Source organism: Podarcis erhardii (assembly GCF_964252035.2).
Source record: "Podarcis erhardii genome assembly, chromosome: 10".
Taxonomy (NCBI): Eukaryota; Metazoa; Chordata; class Lepidosauria; order Squamata; family Lacertidae; genus Podarcis; species Podarcis erhardii.
This window is the reverse complement of record NC_138500.1, coordinates 2942067-2957205: the sequence shown is the minus strand read 5'-3', so window position 1 is coordinate 2957205 and position 15139 is coordinate 2942067. Positions and strand designations below refer to the sequence as shown.

At 49.7% G+C, this 15139-nt stretch overlaps 1 protein-coding gene across 2 annotated transcripts in view; it reads left to right on the top strand.

Annotated features, from left to right (window-relative positions):
• The window catches only part of SHANK3 (SH3 and multiple ankyrin repeat domains 3), a 487858-nt gene that overhangs the window by 36833 nt on the left and 435886 nt on the right, over nt 1-15139 (top strand). The window contains exon 1 of one of the 2 annotated variants that reach the window (XM_081879611.1): nt 5645-5751. The exons of the other annotated variant lie outside the window; for it this stretch is intronic. The gene's annotated coding sequence lies outside the window, so the exon portion shown is untranslated. Of the gene's footprint in view, nt 1-5644; nt 5752-15139 lie in introns of those variants that run through there. 2 annotated transcript variants of the gene reach the window in all.

The following is a 15139-nucleotide window of genomic DNA, read 5'->3' as shown; positions in this document are numbered from 1 at the left end:
ACTCAGTTCCCTCCCCCACCCCCAGGTGGCTTTGTCTGTGCACATCCGGCCCTTCACAAGGCTTGCCGTCATCTCCATGAGCTGCAGCCCTGCTAGTCTCTTGCCTGAAAGAACAAGGTGGCTTCGTCGCCCACTTCTCAACTCTTCACCAGGAATCGGGCTTCTTCGGAGCCAAGCTGTGCCTTCTGCCCTGCAGATAAACCTCCTTGTAATCCAGGGCCCCTCCAAATAAATGTCCTTTAAAAATTATTATTATTATTATTATTTATTTATTCCATTTAAACATATATCAACACATCATTATTATCCATTTTACTTCTTTGGCTCTTTAGAGCCTGTCGATTTCCTTCCCTCCCACCTCTTAGTTTTCAAAACTCACCTTTATATCACAGAGTTTCGTATATTTCCCAGTTCTAGTATAACTCATTACTAAATGCCTCAAAATTTAATTTCTCAAAAAATTCTCATTACAAGTCTTCAGATAACCCTACCAGTGTTGTTAATTGCTTACAACAATCTTTCAAATATTGTATGAATTTACTCCAGTCCTTTTGGAACACTTGATCGGGCTGGTTTCGGGTTTTTCCCATCAGCTTCGCCAGTTCCATCATCTTCACATGCCACTCTTCTTTCGTTGGTACTTCTTGTTCTTTCATTTTTGGGCTAAAAGGATTCTTGCCGCAGCGGTTGCATACATGAGCAGTCTTTTATCTTTTTTTTGGTATCTCTTCACCTACTATACCCAGTAAAAAGGCTTCTGGTTTTTTAACAAAAGTGTTTTTAAACAGTTTCTTTAACTCATTATATCATTTCCCAGAAAGCCTTTACCTCTTTACAAGTCCACCACATGTGGTAAAAGATACCTTCCTTTTCTTTGCATTTCCAACACTTGTTAGATCTCCAAATGCCCTTTCCTTTGTGCATTCGTGATGAGCTGTGCTCAGGATGGTGTTGGGGTAGTTATATGTGATTCTGCGTGCAAGACAGTTTACACTTGGGAAAGTTACATGCATGTTTGTGTGCCACCTCCAAGGTCAGACAGAGAGGGCAACATGCCCTCTTTCTGGGCTTCCCATGGTCATTTGACTGGTCACTGTGGAGAAGTATAGAGGGTTTTTGAAATATACTCGGAGTCGAGTGTGAATTTCGTGCTCTTTATTCAGCTCATAGTAGCAATGAATGAATCTTTCACCCAAACGTCTAGCTATATATACATTATTTACACAATGGGCCCCGCGTGATTGGCTAATTCCGGGCTGCTCCTGTAGGCCAAACAGGTTGCTGATTCACCTCCTCCAGAAGCCTGATTGGCTGCTCCTGCAGGCCAGTCAGGTCCCTGATTGGGTGGCTCCTGCAGACCAATCAGACTGCTGCATTCTGGATCCTATTGTTCTAGGATTCAGCTCAGTACAGAACACCTTTGTCCAGGACTTTGTCCCCTTCCCACCATAAGTGGCTGGTCTTGGCCCCTGGCCTCTGCCTGCAAGTGTCACAGGCTTCACACATTACTTTGATCTTCAGTGCAGGCAACCCCACACCTCCCTGGTGCTCCTAAAACATTCATTCATTCATTCATTCATTCATTCATTCATTTATCTATTTATTTATTCCATTTTATGGACCTCTTATTACACACAGACCCTGAAGCAGGTTGTTTGCTCTGACAGACAGGCAGGCTGAGAACTTCCTCCTCATTAGGGAGCCCAGCTAAGTGAAGGTGTCTCAGAGGGTGGCACAAACATCAAGGAACAATATTTTGTGGCATTGCCTCCTTGCAACAATTGGGTGTTGGAACCTTTGTTAATGGAGAAATCCGAGGGCTCTGTTGGACAAGAAACAAGGACACCAGCGAGGAATAGCAGAGCAAAACAGCAGCCAGTAGGCTTGGTCATGATTGAAGACTGTCGCGACAGGACTCCCACCTGCCACCAGGTGTAACAAGATGGAAGCCCCAAACAAAAGAGGACCCCAACTTTTATTAGTTACTAATCTCCCAAGCTACACCCCTAGAACTACATCACAACTGCATCACGACTACATCATTGACACATCACAAACAGGAGGGGTTGAGGGAGGAGTTGTGGAGGTAACCTGAGTATCTTGTCACCTGGGTGGCTCCTCCTTTCCCCCTCCCCATGAGTTATTTCCAGAGGACAAAGGGGAGCTGGCAGTTTCCTGCCACCAGAGGGAAGATCTGATCATTGTCCTTTGTTCCAGTCCATGTTGAATCCACTCCCATATGCAAGTCCTTTGTGACCTTGATGGTCTTCTGTCTGGGACCATCTAGGTTGTCATGCCAACTGGGTAGGGCTCCTGAGTATGTGTTGGTACGCTTAAGGGAATATGGCCATGCTGTATCAAACCATTCTTCCTTCATGTAGCATCTAGATCAAGAGAAGTAATAGTGCCACTGTATTCTGCTCTGGTCAGACCTCACCTGGAGTACTGTGTCCAGTTCTGGGCACCACAGTTCAAGAAGGACACTGACAAACTGGAACGTGTCCAGAGGAGGGCAACCAAAATGGTCAAAGGCCTGGAAACGATGCCTTATGAGGAATGGCTAAGGGAGCTGGGCATGTTTAGCCAGGAGAAGAGGAGGTTAAGGGGTGATATGATAGCCATGTTCAAATATATAAAAGGATGTCACATAGAGGAGGGAGAAAGGTTGTTTTCTGCTGCTCCAGAGAAGCGGACACGGAGCAATGGTTCCAAACTACAAGAAAGAAGATTCCACCTAAACATTAGGAAGAACTTCCTGACAGTAAGAGCTGTTCGACAGTGGAATTTGCTGCCAAGGAGTGTGGTGGAGTCTCCTTCTTTGGAGGTCTTTAAGCAGAGGCTTGACAACCATATGTCAGGAGTGCTCTGGTGGTGTTTCCTGCTTGGCAGGGGGTTGGACTCGATGGCCCTTGTGGTCTCTTCCAACTCTATGATTCTATGATTCTATGAAAATAAAAGTGGACCGGTGTAAATCCGATATACGGTTGATTTACTATGAATTTATAACAGAAATGTTGCGTATGTCGTGTGTGAGTGTGTGTGTGTGTGTGTGTGTCGTGTTTGTACAAACTGAATGATGGGGGGAGGGGTGTTTCCTGTGACACCTTCCACAGGAAAGGGGCAGAAGCATGCTGTCAAGAGAAGTGGGCACCCCTCTTCAGTGCCACAGGGAGCTTTCCCTCTTATTTTTCCTAGGCCCAGAGTGAGAGCCCCGAGAATGTGGCTCTTGGAAGAAGAAGCTGCAGAAATGCATGGCTCTCTCTGAGCCTCCTGCATTATTATCTTGCTGTGTGTCAAGCACAGCAAAGAGTAAGCTGGGTCCATTGGCCAGCAGACCTACCGCCTTTGCCTTTTGAGTGGGGGCACCACGGTTTCAAAGCACTCCTGCCCCCCTTTGAAATATGCCCTCTTGACTCTGCCTTTATTCCGCTCCGTTTTTATCTTCAATCTGCTTCCTGCATGATATTTCCTGGGCAATTAAGGTGAGCGCAGAGAGGGGTGGGTTTGATGTGCACTTTGCAAGACTGCTGATCCTTTGCAAGCAAATTTAAGGGAAGCATCACAGGGCTCAGGTTGTTGCGTTGCAACACACAGTTCCCGGCAAGGGCTCAAGGTAAGGTAGGGGACACTTTGCTAAACCTGAGCTGCCAAGTTTTGACTAGCAGGTTTTGACTAACAGGGTGAAAAAAGAAAAGATGCTTATGCAGGGATTCTGGGAATGAGGTGTGACCTCAGGAGGAACCACAGTTGCTAAGGCTGGGCTCTGGCCATTGCCACGAGCCTGCAGCAGGAAAAGTATTGCAATGACCAAAGGTTGCAAGAGAAGCACAATGAGGCTGGATGGACTTGGCTCCTTTGCTGTGACCTGTGAGCTGCTAACCTGGGGGTGGGGAACGAGGGTGTGCAGGCAGCAGAACAGGACAGCTTCCATTTTAAGGAGAAAAGTTGGGTTCCTTTAACTGAAATTGAGGTGCTCTTGCTCTTGCTGTATCTCTGTGCTCTTGATTTAAAGGCAGAGTGTTTCTGCTGTGCAATTCGAGGAGGAGGAGGTCTGGCAAGGCTTTTCCCGCCAAGCTGGAGATCTGGGGGCTTCTCAGCTCAGCTGCCTTAGAGCAAGAGGAAGTCACAATCACAGCTCCAGAAAGCTGTCCAGATAGTTTATCCTGCCTGCATCCTGAGACAAGAGGCCCTGACAACAGCCAGATCTTCCTCTCCTTCACCCAGTCTCCAGCATTGGCCCCTCCCCCTTTGACTTGCAAATGCCACATGGCCAGGACTGAGCTCTACGTTATCTTGAATCATAGTTGGAAGGGACCCTGAGGTTCATCCAGTCCAGCTCCTCCTCCCCCCCCCCCCCGGTCCCTCGCTGCCATGCAGGAATAGGCAACTGTCCCTTATGGGGATTGGACTTACAACCTTGGTGTTATCAGCCCCTTGCCGTAATCGGCTGAGCCATCCAGCCATCCAATAGGACTTACCTGTCCTGGGAATTCCAAACTCTGCTTAGTACTGTATCTCCAGTCCACCTGGAAGGAGGACCAAGTGCTGGTTTTGCTGCAGTCCTTCAGGAGCTGGAGCCAAAGGAAAGCCCTCTGATTCTGAAGGTACTCTAAGAAAGAGCCCTGAGGACCCAGCCATTGAGATCCAGTTCCGCCATGGGTGAATTCAGCAATGTGAAGATGTGCCTGAAAGGAATCTCAGTGCCCGCCAAAGATCTCAGAAGCCAGTGGGGTGGTGGAGCAGGATTCTCAGGGGTTATGGGTGGAGTTTCAGTGTTTTTGGCCCCTTGACCAGCAGAACCAGGATAAATTGTACAAAAACATGCACACAATTGCCACTTACTCCCAGTTGTGGAGCTGAGCTTTTCCTTGATCATTGTGCGACATTTGCCTGAGGCGTGGTCAGCAGGTTGACTCTCCAGTCGTCATCGTCGTCTTCTTCTTCTTCTTCTTCTTCTTCTTCTGGCAAACTAAGGCTTGTGGGCCAGATCCGGCCCAATCACCTTCTCAATCTGGCCCACGGACTGTCCGGGAATCAGTGTGTTTTTACATGAGTAGAATGTGTGCTTTTATTTCAAATGCATCTCTGGGTTATTTGTGGGGCAGAGGAATTAGTTCACCCCCCAAAATATATATATATATATAGTCCGGCCCCCCACAAGGTCTGAGGGACACTGGACTGGCCCCCTGCTGAAAAAGTTTGCTGGCCCCTGTTCTCCTTCTCCTTCTTCTTCTTCTTCTCCCTCTCCCTCTTCCTCTTCCTCTTCATTGAATTTTTATGCTGCCCTATACCTGGAGGTCTCAGGGTGGTTCACAGAATAGAATAAGACATAAAACCACAAAATACGTAATCGAAATAAAAACAACAACCCAATAACCCCTGCCCCCTCCCCAAAAACCCACATTTTAAAAGGACATAGGATCCTCACAACATTTAAAGTAAGGCAGAAGCCACTCGTTGGAGCCAACCCTCCTGGGGGCCACTAACCCCCCCACCAGACCTGCTATTGCTGCCTTTCCAGGTAGGCAAATATGCCACAAAACGTGGCTGGAACTGGGAAGAGGGAAGTGGGGTGTGCCTAAGAGTCTGGTGTGCGCCTTTTTTATTTTCATTTTCCTGGCAGGAGGCAGGCGGGCTGGAGGGAGGAAGGAAGGAAGGAAGGGGGGGGCTGAGCCGGGAGCTGCAGCTCTCCTCTCAGAGTCCATCCTGAGTCCAGAGGGAAGCTGGACTCGGAGTGTGAGCCTCTGCAAGGTAAGGGACAGGGCCTTTGCAGGACTGGGAGGTGGTGGCGATGCAAGGACAGGGGGTCCGTGTAAGGCTGCTGTAGTGCTGGGCTTGTTGGACCCGGAGCCATGCAGCTTCCCTTGTTTTCTCTAGGGAAAGCTCACTGCAAATGGCAAGCGTCAGATAAAAAAATATTGGGGCGGCAGGGCGGGAAGTGAAACTGCCAAGATCGTAATGCTGCTGTACAAATCCATGGAGAGAGCATGCTTGGAATACGGTTCTGCTTTCCTCACTTGTTGAAAGATGCTGTAGAGATGGGAGACATTAGGGGTTTGGACTCGATGGCCCTTGTGGTCTCTTCCAACTCTATGACTCTATGATTCTATGATCTAGAGAAGGTCAGGGAAATTGACCAAGAGGATGGAGCAGCTATTCCCTTGTGTCAAAAGGTTGCAAAACATGGGGCTTTTAATGCAATGAGGTTTTGAAGCAATGAGGTAGAGGGAACGTTCTTTCACATGTGGTGGACTTGTAAAAGGGACGTGGGTGGCTTCTTCTTCTTTGGCGATACCTCGTACCTGAGTAAGATTGTCTTCCATGAACACGGTCTTAACAGTGAGTCTGTAAGTGACTGTGGAGGCCAATTCTGGATCCACACATCCTTCCACAGTGGGGACATGGGTTTCTGGGCAGGAGTTGATCCCGGTGTGGATTTGCCAAGTGTGCCTTCCTCTTAGCACGTTTCTCCCTTGCGTTCTGAGTTCGAGTGTCTTCAAAGCCCATGACACTTTGGTCAAGGCTGTTCTCCAACTGGAGCGCTCGCAGGCCAGTGTTTCCCAGTTGTCGGTGTTTATACTACATTTTTAAAGATTTGCCTTGAGACAGATCCCCATGATGGGGTGAGCTCCTGTTGCTCTGCCAACCTAGCAGTTTGAAAGCATGCCAGTGCAAGTAGATAAATAGGTACTGCTGCGGCAGGAAGGTAAATGGCGTTTCTGTGCACTCTAGTTTCTGTCATGGTTTTCCATTGCGCCAGAAGCGGTTTAGTCATGCTGGCCACATGACCTGGAAAACTGTGGACAAACATTGGCTCTCTCGGCCTGAAAGTAAGATGAGCGCCGCAACCCCATAACTGCCTTTGACTGGACTTAACTGTCCAGGGGTCCTTTACCTTTACCTCTTTACAGGACTTGTAAAAGGGTAAAAGAGTATTGGGAAATAATCCATAATGAACTGGGAGAAAAATGTTTAAAAGTACTTTCCCAAAAAAACCCAAGTTTTTTCTGTTGGGGGTAATTCAGACTGAAATTCCCTGGGGTAAAAAAAAGGTTATTTATTTATGCCACTACTGCGGCCTGCGTTTTGTCAGCCCAAAAATGGAAAACTAGCAAGGTCCCAACCAAAGAAGAATGGCAACTTAAGTTGACGGAATATACACAGCTTGCAGATTTAACATATAGAATCAGAAAACAAGGTGAACATACATTCAGAGTAGATTGGAAGACGTTTACTGAATGTATGGGAAATAATTGTGGACAGCTGAAAACGCTGGCAGCATTAAGATAACTTCAACAGTGTAAATATGTTTTGATGGCTGCAATAATGGAATACTGAATGGTATAGTTTTTGTAAAATATACAGGGATTTAAGATACTGTATGTAAAATGAACCATGGAAAGAGAAGAAGGGAAGTCACTAATATTTTAAGGATGTAAAAATGAGTATTTAAAACTGTAAAGCAGAAAATGTAATAATATATATATCTCCAGACAGGCAGCTTCTGTGCCCTCTGGGTGGGCTTGGCTCAGGGCAGGTCATTTGTGGCAATGCAGAAGGCATTGGGGAATAGTTCAGAAAAAGGATTAATTGTTCCTGGAAGCAAAGGTGAGGTTCCAAGTGGTGTTTGCCTGGGCCAAACCTCTCAACCCTGGGCTTTGAGGTGAGCAATGGAACAACAGCCTTCCACATGTGTGGTGACCCTCAGCAGTTTGCTCCCTATGGGTTTATGGCAGGGCCGGCCGGCCTATGAGACAGACTGAGGCAGCCACCTCAGGTGGCAGAATCCCATGGGCGGCACCCGCACAAGCACCCTGCCCACCCCGGCTGCTGCTGCCCCTGGAGAAGCTTCTATTTTGTTGTCACCTATACCCCAGAGTCGTCCGCGACTGGACCTAATGGTCAGGAATAGCTCAGTCAGTAGAGCATGAGTCTCTTAATCCCAGGTGTCACGGTCCGGTTCATGTGTGGTTCCCCCAACAGGGGACGTCAGGACCGGGGGGCAAGATGGTGGAGTGGGAGCAGGAACAGGGGTCCAGAAGCCAGGAGTCAGGAAGCCAAGAGTCCGAGGGTCAGAGAGCTGGGAGTCAAGAAGCCAAGGGTCAGGAAGCAAGAAGCCAAACACAGCAAGGCAGGAAGCGTGTTGCTGTTGGAAAGAGCAGAAGGGAAAATGCTGAACTTATATCCCTTCCCAGCTCTTGCCACCAGGTGCTGTGAGTTACCAATCGGCCTCACCTGTGCGGCCGTGCATTGCCTCTTCAGAACAAACTTAGGAAGGCCCCAGTCCTGCAAAGTCTTATTGGTCACAGGGCCTGGCTCCTGCATGCACACCTGACACCAGGCTTGTGGCTTCGAGCCCCACGTTGGATGACATATTTCTGCATCGCAGGGGGTTCCCTCGATGACCCCTGGTGACCCCTTCCAACTCTACAGTTCTGTGAGGACACTTGATTTGTTTTTGATGCACCCAGTTTAAAAACACATCTTTGCTTTTGGTCTTGACAATGACAGGAGAAGGTAATTGAATGACATTTATCTTACGTGTTGGTGCAACAAGAAGGTGTGATGAAATCAATGTTAAAAGTGGCCTCCCCCTTCTAATTAGAGTTCGCTTTTATTACTTAACCTGAAAATTACTTTTCCCTTCCTTCAACAGCTGCCAATAAGCTTTGGATAACAAGCAACTATTTTTTTAAGATTATTGAGTTAACTGGCTAAAAGGCAGATGATTAACTCTGCCTTGCTCAGTTGATTCCCTCTGGGTGTTGTGAAACTTCAGTTTCCGTCTCCCTTGACCATGGGTTGTGTCAACAGGGGCCGATGAGAGTTACAATCCAACAGCATCTGGAGGGCACCAGGTTGGGGAAAGCTGGCTTGCTCATCTGTTGGTTCACTGCCCTTGTACCAACAAGAGCTTCACGCGAATTCCCTGCTATGCATCGTTAGGTCTGTGGAGACTCCATTTCCAGAACCATGGCTGGGTTCAGCGCAAGGTCTGTGCTCTTTGCATGCAGCATTTAAGTCCAACTGAAGTGAAGCCAAACAGCAAGAGGCTGGGTATTCTGGAGGGAGACTCAGCAAATATTGTTCTCCAAGAGCCAAGTAAAATAACACGCGCTGGAAATGACTTTTGTTGTCGCACGCTTTGCCAGAAGCAGCCGTAACCTTTTCACGTGGTGTTTGCTGGGGCCCAGATCTTCTCCTATGAATTACTTCTGTGCTCCCAAAGGCTTTTCGCAGCTGACCGAGGTTCTTGGTTTACTCTGTGTGGGAGAAAGAGTGTGTGTGTGTGTGTGTGTGTGTGTGTGTGTGTGTGAGAGAGAGAGAGAGAGAGAGAGAGAGAGAGAGAGAGAGAGAGAGAGAGAGAGAGAAGAGATTGCAGGATACACTTTTGGTCCTTATTCTCTGTACTTTGTGTCAATTTGCTGGTCGACGCAACTGCCTAAGGAACACAAAACAATGGTGTGCAGATCCAGAAGGGTTGTCCCTTGTCAAGAGATTTTTGGAGGATGGTCGATTGGGCTTCCTTGCAGATTGTTTAGGCATCATATCAGTGCTGCCCAGATAGCTCATTTGGTTAGAGCGTGGTGCTGCAGGTTCGATTCCCCGTACGGGACAGCTGCATATTCCTGCATTGCAGGGAGGCTAGATGATCTTTGGGTGTCCACGCTGGCTTCGGAGAGATTTTCTGATTTCTTTGTCAGGTTCAGGAGGGTTCTAATGATGCCAGGCCCCTAGCTTTCAAAGGGGATTCAAAAAATAAAATTAAATTAAAAAGGATTGGAAAGCTTGCTGTTGGAGAACAGTGTTTAGCTGTGCAAACTGCGTGGCAACTCCATGCCTCTGAGGCCAGTCTGCTCTGCTCGTGGGCTCCCCCTAAGTTTGTTCTGAAGAGACAAGGCACGGTCGCACAGGTGAGGCCAGTTGGTAACTCACAGAACCTGGTGGCAAGAGCCGGGAAGGGATATAAGGTCAGCATTTCCCTTTGGCTCTTTGCCACAGCAACACGCTTCCTGCCTTGCTGCGTTTGGCTTCTTGACGTCCGGCTCTCTGACCCTTGACTTCTTGACTCCTGGCTTCCTGGCTCTTGTTCCTGCTCCTACCCTTCCATCTTGCCCCCGGTCCCACCGTCCTCTGCCAGGACTAGACCGTGACAGTTTGCTGTGGCCAACCTACGTCCCGGCCAGGGAGCAAGATGGACAGAGCATGACCCATAGATCTTACCACTGTGCTGCAAAACCTCCATGCACAGGTAGCTATGCTTCAGGGGGAGGTTCAAGCACTTTGAGAGGTTCAGGGGGGAGCGTGGGGGCCCTTTGAGGCTTTGTAAGCCAGTGTCGGCTGATGTTCGCCACTTGTGCAGCAGACTTTCCCACCCCATGGAGCCGGGAGTGCTTTATGGTCAGCCTACTCATGGGCACAGCACTTTCTTGGGTCACTGTATACCTTGAGGCTGACGACCCTCTGCTGGGGAATTTGGACGACTTCACTGCCGCCCTGGAGGGCATGTTCAGGGAGCTGAACCGCACCCAGATGGCTGAGATGGCCCTGCAGAACCTCCAGCAGGGGGCTCGCCCAGTTACCGAGTACAGTGGTACCTCGGGTTACATACGCTTCAGGTTACATACTGTCAGAGCTGCCCCAAGGTCCCAGCTCACAGAGGACCAACGCCAGGTCATCGTTATGTACAAAAGTCTTTATTAAAGTTCAGTTTCCATTTCAAAGCCGCAGCGCGCAGCTCTACGTCTTAAACCCTAGACCGTCGAAGTCCCGTCTGAATCTCCTCCCCCCTGACACCAGTTTAAGATCCTAGCCCTGCTCCACCTCTTCCGCTGCTCTCTCCTCCTCTGGGTCCTCCTGCCCGCTGAGGCATTCCCCTTTCTGGACTCTTCTGACGCTGAGTCGCCTGACTCCTCCCCCTGCCTCCGGCGGGCTTTGGGACCTGGTTCCCAATCCTCATTCTCTGCTGTCCCGTGCTCCTGTACATTTGAACTTGTCTCTCGCGCCAACCCAGTGACCTTCCTCCTGACCGTTACACTGCTTCGGTCACTGCTTCCCTCTTCCAGGAGGCTCGCTGAACTTGACCTCCCCTCCTTTCCCTGACTCTCCGATGGAGGCGTGGTCAGCCCTGACTCATCTTCTCTCCCTGGTGGGGGATACGCTGGCCCCGATACCTGGGACTCTTCCCCCCCACTATGCTCTGGTGGGGAAGCTGGTCCTGATTTCCAACTGCTGCTCTGGGAGTCCCCGCTGGCCCCTTGCTCCTGGGGTGTCCCCCTTGGGAACCCCCTTGCCCTGGCCACCGGCGCCCCCTTCTGTGAATCTTCCGATTCGCTGGAGAGGCTCATGGAATCTCTCGGGCCACTGTCATCTTCTCCTACGCTCCCCTTGGATTCTTCCCCTTCGCTCTCCATCTCCTCCCTTCCCTGTGCTTCTGCTCTTCTTCGCTTCAGGTTACAGACTCCGCTAACCCAGAAATGGTGCTTCAGGTTAAGAACTTTGCTTCAGGATGAGAACAGAAATTGTGCTCTGGCGGTGCGGCGGCAGCAGAAGGCCCCATTAGCTAAAGTGGTGCTTCAGGTTAAGAACAGTTTCAGGTTAAGAATGGATCTCTGGAACCAATTAGGTACTTAACCCGAGGTACCACTGTACGCCGCAGAGTTCCGTCGGTGGGTTGCAGACACCCTGTGGAATGAAGCTGCCTTTCGGTTCCACTTCCATCAGGGACTTCATCCCCACATTAAGGATGAACTGGCACGGGTGATCCCCCCAGCAGCCCTGACGGACTTTCTCACGTTGTGTATTAACATTGACACGCACCTGTCCGAGAGAGATTCCGAGCGCCGATCGAGGGAGTCCTTGGGGTCCAGTGCTGCAGTGGGGCTGGAAGAGGAGCCCATGCAAGTAGGTGCAGCCTGGACCGTGACACTGTTCCCCCATTGAACAGGTCTCACTGTCCAGCATCCTGTCTGCGCAGCAGTCAAGCATCAGAATCCCATGGTCAGGACCCAAGCAGCTGGCATTCAGAAGCACTGCTGCCTCTGACTGTGGAGGCAGAACAAATCCATCAAGGTTAGCAGCCATTGATAGCCTTACCCTCCATGAATTTGTCTAATCCTCTTTTAAAGCACTCTTTGAATGCCTGAAGGGCTCTCTCACATAGAATGGTGAAAATATTTCTCTGCAAATCAAGAGGGTAGTGCTAAATTTAATGGGTCTGAGTTACAGGGAAGTCGATCTCGGTTTAGCAACAGGAGAACTGTCTTAGGGCTCGTCCGGACTTCCTATTGTGCCATGTTCCTAGGCACAGGTCAGTGCTTTAAAGCACCCTGTCTGAGCGCCTTAAATTTTTGCCTTAGTGCTTTTCCTGCAAAAAACTGCTTTTTACTGCAAATGGCAGTCCGCGGGGAACCTAAGAGCATTTAATCCAATGCATCAGTGAGCTGGAGGAATGAACGGGTGGGCTCTCTCCATTGTTGGAGGTCTTCAAGCCTCTGTTGGAGATGCTCTGGACTTCCTACATGGAGCAGGAGCCTGGACCCCTTCTGAAGACCCCCCTCCCCCTGAGGCAGACCCCACAGGGAGGGAGTTGTACCCCAAGGAGGCACAGCTCGGGTAACCATTTCTCATGGAATTTTAACAAGACGTTCTCCAAAGGCAAAAACAGGATGAGTAGTTTAGCAGGGCCAGAGGCCAGGAAACTAGTGATATATCCCCGGTAAATTGGGATGGTTAAGCATAATGCTCTTAAGGTACGGCCATCCAAATGGATCATTTCGCTCATTTAATTTGCAAGCTCTGTTAGCTTGGGAAAGAGCAGCACCCTGGAGACTTCTGTGCTGTTTCAGAAGGTGATGCCCCCTTGAACACAGGCAGCAGGTTGATGTTGTGAGAGCTTTGGGGATTTGCATGGTGTAATCATCAAGATCCCTGGGACTGATGGGAGTTGTAGTCCATAACATCTGGAGGCAATTAGTTGGGGGGAAGGCTGCATTCGGAAGTGATGATTGTCTTGGTTTAAGTCATTCCTGCACTGCAGGGGTTTGGATGACCTCGGGGTTCCCTTCCAGCTCTACAGTTCTGATTCATTCAGGCCTATTAAATTCATGTACAGCTTCCACTTTTAAAAATGTTTTCCCCAGGGGAAAGCTGCAGGGCAAGTCTGAACGAGCCCTAAAACAATCTCAGCGACCTCTGACCACACCAGGGCTCTTTCTCCAGCCTCCCTTTCTTAGCCATTATCTGTGATGGCCTGGGTCTCGGACTCAGAGCCAGAGGAGTCTCAGTCCGCACCGGATCCTCTGCCCCAGGCGGCATCTGAACCGAGTCCGGGGCCTGACCCTGAAGAGTCCCAGTCTGCACAGGTTCCCCTGCAACAAGCACCAGCTGGGCCGGGTCAGGGGCCTGAGCCTGCCCTGGCTCCAGATGTGGGGATGACCTCGTTGCCTCCAGCTGGGCAATCACTTACAGCTGCTCCACTATCGGTTGGGTCAGGGGAGGCTGAGACGGCCTCTGGGTCTAGTAACACACCGACATCTCCCGAGCTGCAGAGACTGAGGTCTGAGAGAAGGAGAGACCTGAGTACTCGCAGGAGGAGTGCTTGCCTTCAGGCGAAACAGGGAGGTGAGTCGCCGGGGGATCAGGACTGGCCGTTACCCCGACAGAGATAAAAGGCTGTGGGACCCTGCCCTAGGTTGCGGGAGCAACATTGCTGTTTACCAGAACCTGCCTGAGATCCTGTGCCTGTCCTTGCCTGGTTTCCTGCCTTGGCCCTGTCGGACTGACTCCTCGTGGAACCCTTGGATTCGGGACCAGACCTCCACCGCGTTGCTCGGGTTACCCCCGGGCCCAGCACATTATCTCAGAGAGAAACTTGCCTGACTAGTGCAACAATGGAATAATAGAATCATAGAGTTGCAGAGTTGGGAACCCAAGAGTCATCTAGTCTAACCCCTTCCATACAGAAATCTCAACGGAAGCATCTCTGACAGATGGCCACCCAAGCTCTGCTTAGAATGAATCCTGCATTCGATGTTAAGCCTGGCTGGGTCCAGAACCCCAGGAAATAGAAGGGACTCGGTCATCGTGTAGACTAGCCCCACAAACCCACGACAATGGGCTCGTACACACTTCCATTTGACCTGTGATTTCTAGGCACAAGATCAAGAGGTTTTCTTTCATCCTGGCTGCTTTCCCTGGGGGAGCCCTCTGCAGAAAACCCAATGGACGTTTGTTCTGATTCAGCAGTAATTTGCGGGTTTTCCCTGGAAAAGTGGGGTGTGGGGGAGAACCCCTCTGACCCCTGCCTGGAAATTAGGAGACAAATGGAAGTGTCCATGAGCCCAAAGGTCAAAAACGGTTGTTTCATCCCAGAGTTGCTTTTGGCTTAGCCATGATGAATTGGTTTTGGAAAGGGGCCAGTCAGTCAGGGTCAGCGCCAGGGTTTGGCAACCTCAGGCAGTTGCCAAGGCCCCCACCACAGCTCAAGCCCCCCCACCCCACCCCAGGACCCATTTCCCCTGCCTGTCAGCCTGCCCCCTGTAGCAAAGGGGCAGCGGAAGGAGCTGCAGATACCGCTTGCTGTGCCCTCCCTGGAGAGTGGATTGGGGCCAAATGAGGTGGTGGTGACAGGCAACAAAGGGGCTGACCAGGGCCGGATTGAGGTTCGATGAGGCCCTCAGCTCCTGAAGGTAATGGGGCCCTTTATATGTCCAACTGTCCTTCGTCAACAACAAATTGTCACTGTTTTTTGTGTTGAATATATGCTATACAGTGGTACCTTGGGTTACATACGCTTCAGGTTACATACACTTCAGGTTACAGACTCCACTAACCCAGAACTAGTGCTTTAGGTTAAGAGAAAATATAATGAAAATGATATATAGGTGGTACATAACCCCAGTCAAGCTTGCAAAAATTTATCACTTGCCCGATAACAAATGTTGGAAATGTAAAGAGACTGAAGGTACATTCTTTCACCTTTGGTGGACGTGCCCAAAGATTAAGGCTTTCTGGGAAATGATCTATAATGAACTGAAAAAGGTATTTAAATATACCTTCCTTAAGAAACCAGAGGCCTTTCTTCTGGGCATGGTCAGCCAATTGGTGCCAAAGAAAGATAGAACTTTTTTTATGTATG